A 7678-nucleotide genomic window follows, 5' to 3' on the forward strand; every position below is an offset into this window, starting at 1 on the left:
TGAACTTTTTCCCACAATCAACAAAATCAACTCATTTATTAGTGCTTGAGGCTATAAAGATGAAAAATAACCTAGTACCCCTAGTTTAATAAAAGGTATATAGGATTTGTGTATTAAGAAGTATGATACAAGGGAGCTATCACTTTCTGACAGGGGAATCAAATGAGGTTTCTCAAAGGAAGTGACACCTGAGCTGGGCCTTTAAGAGGCAGAAAAGTCACCACAGGGAGAATTGTAGAGTAAGATCGTGTCCCTTAATGGATACATTATGCAGATGAGTGGAGGGGGGAATACTGGGATACTCGTTCTGTTTTGCCAGAACAGTGCATTGGATTGGTAGGTTGGGGCTTTAAATACTAGACAAGTGTCCATCTCTTAACAGTGAGCCATTGTAGGTTTCTCAGCAAGAGTGACGGTATCAGCAGGAGGAGATTCAGGCTCTTGCAATGACTGGATAGACTTGCACAGACTGGAAGCGGAGCACTTCGTTAGCTCATTTTTGTGCTTGTAAGTGACTCTAGGTTTTAAAAGCAAGAAAATGGTCAAGCATATTAATGAGACCAGTAATCCAGAGTCACCTAGAAATTTCATTTTAAGCAACTGTTTCTCCTTCCAAACTTTACCTATTGCCTGGAGATAACCAAAATTAGAGAACTGAATTTTACCTTCCATTCCTACTCACACATTTGAGACAGTGCTAATGAATAGGCCTAAAATCTGACAGCTACCGAGGAGCAAAAGCGTAATGTGCTCGAGAGCAAAGACTTCATTTTTGCCTTCCTAATCAGACACTTAATATGTGAATACCAAATTGAATTGAAATGGCCAACCAAGAAGAAAAACGGGAAGAAAAAAAACCTGCAAAACGGACTAGATAATGCAAAAACTAGATAACTGCTTTTCTGAGATATAAGAATAAATGAATTTTGTTCTTTAGAGGTGGAGTTATTCGTCTTTCCGTGCAGCAATCTCAGTGATATGGGGAATTGAGCTTTTGAAGGGAAAGGTGAGCTGGGACTCAGAGTACCCGACTGTTGAGTTCCTTAGCCAGAGCTGCTTTTCTATATAAGCCACAGTACATATCGCTGTGTGCACGAAACATCATTGGAAAGCTGTTAAAGAGCAGAACCAAAATCATTACAACTTTTTTCCTTATTAGACTAATACTCACCTTGTGAGCAAGTATTACCTCACTATTTTTGATTTATAAGAAGTAAGACTTTTCAAAGTTATGATCCGAATCATAATGAGCCCTGTTGGCCATTTTAATGGCATCGGGTGTGTCCCCCTTTGCTCCTTAAATAGCATTACTTCTTATAGTAATCAGTAATGAGACTTTAAATCTATTCAGTGTTCTATTGCTACCTCATCATTGCATATCTTAAAAAGCTGGATCTTAACTGATTCTGACATGTTAGAGCCCTTGATGGGAGTAACAGGAAATAAGGGCTTGGGCTTGTTATTTTCAATTTATTAAACTCATTCGTTAAAAAATAAGGAGCCCCTTCATGGCTTAACAATAGCCAAAATCTGTAGAATGGCAGTTCTCAAATTAATCTGGCCATGGTGAGAATTGAACCCATAAGTACTGGTTGGGGACATGAGGGCCAATGGAATAGATTTCCTTTTAGGGTAGAAAGGGTCAATGAAAGGTAATAGCAAAATAAAGGGCTTCAAGGCTGTTTTCATACCAGGTAGATACATGCCACAGTGGATGGAGTGCTGGACCTGGAGTCAGTAAGACCTGAGTTCAAATCCTGAATCATACATTTAGTAGCTGTGTGACCTTGGACAAATCACATCCTCTGCCTCAGTATCTTCATCTGTTAAATGAGGATAATAATAGCACATCACTCTCAGGGTACTTATGAGGATAAAATGAGATAATATTTGTAAAATGCTTTGCAAACTTTAAAGCACTAGCTATTATACTGAAAAATCATTATAAGAACATTTTGATACATCCCTTTATTATTTTTAAAATGGAAAAACAGCACTAACAATGAAATTTTCTCACAGAAATCCTATTCATAATGCATAGAAGACCAGGATTCCACAGAACAGTTTGAAATATGCAGCTATAGAGAGACACACTTTATCAATTTTACCTCATTTGGTTGAGCTGTGTTTCAGGGAGTTACCCAGGCCCTTCAAAAAAAATAAAACAGCAGCCAGGACTTTGGGGTTTCTACTGAGACAGCTGCCCCCCCCTAAAGAGGAAAATCACTAAAATACTCAAAACATGAAAAATAATAATCAGGAAAGATAACCATGAATTAGAACCCAAAAAAAGTCCATTTTATTCCACTTTAAAATTTAATACAGAAATTTCAGATCTTACAAAAGAGTTAAATTGGGAGTGGTTATTCCCAAGTCCCTGCAGACTTTCTTTGCGCCCTGGTATCTAGCAGTGTATTTGAAACTTTACTAGATTTACACAAGGTCAATTTACACACTTTTTAAAAAATGCACCTTTATATAAGATATAACCTAAGGAAGGACCATAAGCTTAAAAATGTGGAGTTACAAGTGACCTCATGGCATCTGGTCCAACCCATCTGAGAAAACAGAAAAACCCAGAGAGATTAAGTAAATTCTACAAGCTCACTCATGTAGTAATTTGGCAAGGTAGGGATTCTAACATGGGTCCTTTAATTCTGAATCCAATGCTTTCCACTGTACCCCAAATAGCCAATATCCTTTGCAATGTTCCATTCATAATTTGAGAAGTGTGTACAAAAATGAGCTTTAAAATAGTCCCCAGCAGTCTATTTAGAACATATTGTGGCTAGAAAAGTTTGTGCCACCATTCTTTCGACTAAATGGCCCAGCAAGAATTGTGGGTAAACGTGGCAGCCAAGCCAAGTCCACCATTGCCAAGTGCCTCAGTGACACTCTTTGAGCTAAGCACTAAAGAAGAGTTAGCTGAGAAGATAGGTCAGAAAAATCCAGAACTGGGAAGTTAATGAATTTTAAGATGCTTCCGCAAACTTTGCTTCAGGTCAAGAAAATAACTGCTGGAGCTCAAATGAAATACTACAGTTTCTTCATTAGCTTGCAACTGTGCCTCCATGGGAGAAACAAAAGACTCCTGTGATGACTGGCATTTCATAGACTCGATTTCTGCCTACTTTGCAAGGCTGCTGCTGTTTGCCAGCCTGAGAGAGAGAGGATGTTTTCCTTTCTAGGAGATAAGATGCAGCCATTAAGAAGCTGCCTGTAGAGAGCAACTTTACGAAGTTAGTTCTTTTGGGTTCTTTCTTTATTAAAACATTTCTATCAAACTGGCCCTGTGTAGAACTGTGCTTTTGCCAGCACCTGCCACCACGGTCACCTAAGTGATTGTCTAATAGTAGGGTTGATTTTATTCCCTATCATCTTGGTGTGGTTGTTCACCACTAACCTAATGGGTGTATCATGCAAAAAGTTTACAAATCATGGTTCTGTTCCTAGCTGTGGGTTTGGGTTGTTTTTTATCTTTACTCCTTTTTACGTCATTAGCTACACTGGAAGCAGCAGTTCTGTTCCTGAAGAGGCCATCTGAACCTGTTCTGTTCGCCTCTTCCAATTTGAAATCATCACATGGTTCTATTATAAGTTTTTGCAGCAGCCATCATTTAATTATTAAAGCCCCATCCAGTGGTTAGAAAAATTCTGATAATGGCTTAATGTTTTATCTTCCTCTGTTTGTTGAATGCAGATCACCAAGATCACCAGTGTGTTGCCTCATAAAAAAGAAAATTAAATGTACATTGTTCCAATTGAAAGCAATAATCCTGAGAGATTAATGGAGAAAGGTCAATTCTTCCTGGAGAAGTGGGTTATAAAAGTTATCCATTCACTGAAAGGCAATACCTCAGAAGATTACGTTTCCTCTCCAGCAAATAAGAACAGTGCTTTCAGCTCTAAAAGCTTTGACATCCTGCCATCATCATAGGAGGACAATTTTAACAAAGTGAAACTATTCCCTCTGGACTCTATGTAGTCCTGAGGACTCCGCACCACAAACCAATTCATTTGGTTTCTGAGTCCTCATTTCCACCAGAAAGTCATTATCATGATAGAAAAGAGCCAACCCAAATGTGCATTTATGATATCATAAGGGGGAAAAGGCAAGTGCCAAAATAGTCCTCTCTGTAAGAAGCTTGACAAGCCTTTGATGAAACCTTATTCAAGTCAAGTCAAACCTAGTAGCAATTCTATAGCTGAGAGCTTTGTGTCTAGCAGCCCTCACTGGCTGATGGTTAAAATGCACCATCTTGCTCTTTGAATATAATCAGGCTCCTTTTGTCTACCTCTGTATAAACCCCCACAACCTCCCAACATCTGTGAGCCATTGACAACAAGTCAGCTGTAGTCAGAGCCAAATCAGTTGCCTAGAATTCAGTTGCATTCTTGTGTAGCAAACACTACTTCCTCAGTAATCTACTTATCTGAGGTGGCCCTGATGCCAGCGTCCTCTTAATTTGAGTTTAACATTGGGATGAAATGAGGTATTCACAAGTCATTGAACAAAAGGAGGTTTTTTCCCCAATTTTACCTAACAGAAAAGATGTACAACAAAAATACAGTGGCAGTTGGTTGTTCTGGATGGGATACCCCTTCATTTCCATATGGAAACGTCTGGTTGACAGAACAGAGAAAATATGACTCATGAGCTTCAGAAATCCATCAAGTTCAAAAAGTCTAGATTTCACCTGCCTAAGAATTTTTTAGGCTTGTGGATGCGGAAAAGCTACATCAAGAAAGTTGAGGCCAATCAGGTTCTAGGGCCAGCTAGCTTTGTCTTCTTTTAGGTAGTCTCCCCACATTGTGAGTGAGAAGAACCTGTGTCAGAGAAATTCTGGTGCCATTACACCCCCAAAGCCAAGACTTGGGATGGTATGGAATCAGGATGCATGTTTTCTTATATGTGTATTCCAATAAATGAGTTTGTGTACTGCCAATAAACTGTTATTAGATTAATTTTTTTTAAAAAAAGAATCCATGGTCTGTTTTTAATGTTTATCAGGTTGGAGAATTTTGGGGGCTCCTGTTTCACTTCTGTCCTTCTGGATTCTGCTTTGGGGGTACTTCTTTGTTCGTACTTCTTTGTTCGTTGATGCTTCCACAGAATAGGCAGAAAAGGAGAAGAGTAAAATCATGCCTGACTTCTTGTTAGTGCCATGATCAGGGAGAAGCCCATCGGCATCATACTGGAGTCAGCAACACTGCCCTCCGAGGTCTGGACTGGACAGCATTGTAGGTGAAACTATTGGGTTATTATCTTCCTGGTGTTCCTGGTAACTAGGTCCCTGGGGATAGAGGCCAGAGACAGGGCCATGTTAAATTACCTCTTGACTATGGAATTAATCATAATAGTGACATTCTGTGGATGAACCAAAATAAAGTTGTAAATTACATGTGGTTTAATTCTCATTTGGGAATGGAAAACAGTTGTGTTTATGTTATGTATTACCGAGTACATTTTCAGAATTTTTTAAAATTACGTTCTTTGAAAAGTAAGCTTTTTTTAATGCGAGAGAAAAAAAAAGTTCACAGATTTCTTAAATTTGTGCCATAGGGCAAATCTTTTGGGAGGTGGGTAGCAGGATATATAATGCATTATAATGCACAAATCTAAGTGATATTTGGAGATAGCTGTATCCTCCACTAGTTCAGGTAATTGAGGCTTGGTGTCTATCATATACACTTTGTTCACAAGAAAAGTCTATGCTCAATATATGCAAAGAATCTTTCAGGAAATCACTTCTGCATTGGCTAGGTAGGCAGTCCTTGAGTCACTGAGCCTTATCTCCCCACCTGATTACCTAGCCCACCACCTGTAATGTGGAAAACCCAGTCCTGATAGACCTTCATCCCTCTTCCCCTACTTCCTATCCAGTTTCATTCGAAAGCTAGTAAAAGAAACCCATGTAGAAAACCCTCCTTGCTTGCTTGCTTGCTTTTTCTATCAAGGGTGCCCCCATCCTTCTAGTCACCCAGGTCTGCAACATTGCAGCTATTCTCTAGGCTTCAGTTTTCCTTACTCTCTCTCCATCTCCCCCCACATCTAATGAATCATCAGGTCTTATTAATTGTACCTCCCCATCATCTCATACCCATGTCCTTCCCTCACATAGCTGATGCCCTACTTCAGGTCTTCATTATGTCTTACCTGGAGTTTCATAAGAACCTCCCAACTGGTTCCTTGACCTCAAGTCTCTCCTCTATTTAATTTACTGTCAACACAGTTGCCAAAATATTGCTAAAGCATGAATATGACCAATCACCTCTGCAACAGAATGCAAAGTCTTCTGGCTTTGAAAACCCTTAAACACTTGGCTTCAGCCTCCCTGTGAGTGCTTATTATACATAACTCTCCCTCACACCTTCCACAAGGTATTCAAACTAGACTAATTGTTCTACCCTGGAGGCAGCTAGGTGGTGCAAAGGATAGAGCACTAAACCTGGAGTTGAGAAGACCTGAGTTCAAATCCAGCCTCAGACACTTACTGTGTGACCCTGGATAAGTCACTCGGTGGCTGTCTGCCTCAGTTTCCTCTATATAAAAGAAAGATAATAATAACATCTACCTTACAGGGTTGTTCTGAGGATCAAATGAGATATTTTTAAAGTGCCTAACACAGAGCCTGGCACATAGTGGGCTCTTTATAAATGCTTATTTCCTTCTTCCTTTCCCCCTTCCCTAAACATGACTCTATCTCTGATCTCCATGCCACCAGCAGAAAGTGTTGGTGGAAGAAACCAAGTCACTGAAACAACTTTTATTAAGTTATACAATGTTTATCCAGCTTGTAGAGTACCATAGACTATTGCTCCTTCCCTCCGGCTTTCTTCCTTTCACATTGCTGCTGTTCAGTCATGTCCTACTCGTTGTGACCTCTTTTGTGGGATTTTATTGGCAAAGCTACTGGTATCTTCCATTTCCTTCTCCAGCTTATTTTACAGATGAGAAACTGAGGCAAACATGGTTAAATGACTTACCCAGAGTCATACAGATAATAAGTGTCTGAGGCCAGATTTGAACTCGGGAAGATGAGTCTTCTTGACTCTAGGCCCGATACTGTGTCACCTAGCTGCTACCTCTTTTCATATGCCCATCTTTGTACTATCTCCCTTCTATCTTCCCATATACCCTTATCCACACACTTTAAGAGCTTATTCGGAGGTTGGGGGAGTGAACAGGGGAGAGCTGATTTACTATAAATATCTCACTATAAATAATGGAGAACTGGCTGCTGCAGCTGAATAAATAATGAATTGACTCCTTAGGTTAAAAGAGAGAGATATAAGATTGAAGCAAAAGAGATAATTGAGGTGTCCAACGTGCTTACTCATCTTTCTCTGAAGTTTTCAGTGTTACCCTGGAATTCAGCAAAGATACAACCATTAGTACCATTTTTCCTCCCTAATGTCCATTCGCTCACTCCCTGCCTGTCTGTCAGCCTCCAGAAAGCAGGAATATCACACATACACACACACACACACACAGATACATACACACACATCACACACACACAATCACACACACACACACACACACACATACACACATACACACACACTGATAAGAATGTTATTAGCAGAGGGTGCTACGCTTTCAGCAGTTTGGATCTCTGGCTGAGTGGTCTAATGAGGTCTCATAAGTGCCTAGCCAGGAATGGGTGTAAAGCTT

The sequence above is a fragment of the Notamacropus eugenii genome, chromosome 5 (genome assembly GCF_028372415.1).
Source record: "Notamacropus eugenii isolate mMacEug1 chromosome 5, mMacEug1.pri_v2, whole genome shotgun sequence".
Lineage (NCBI taxonomy): Eukaryota > Metazoa > Chordata > Mammalia > Diprotodontia > Macropodidae > Notamacropus > Notamacropus eugenii.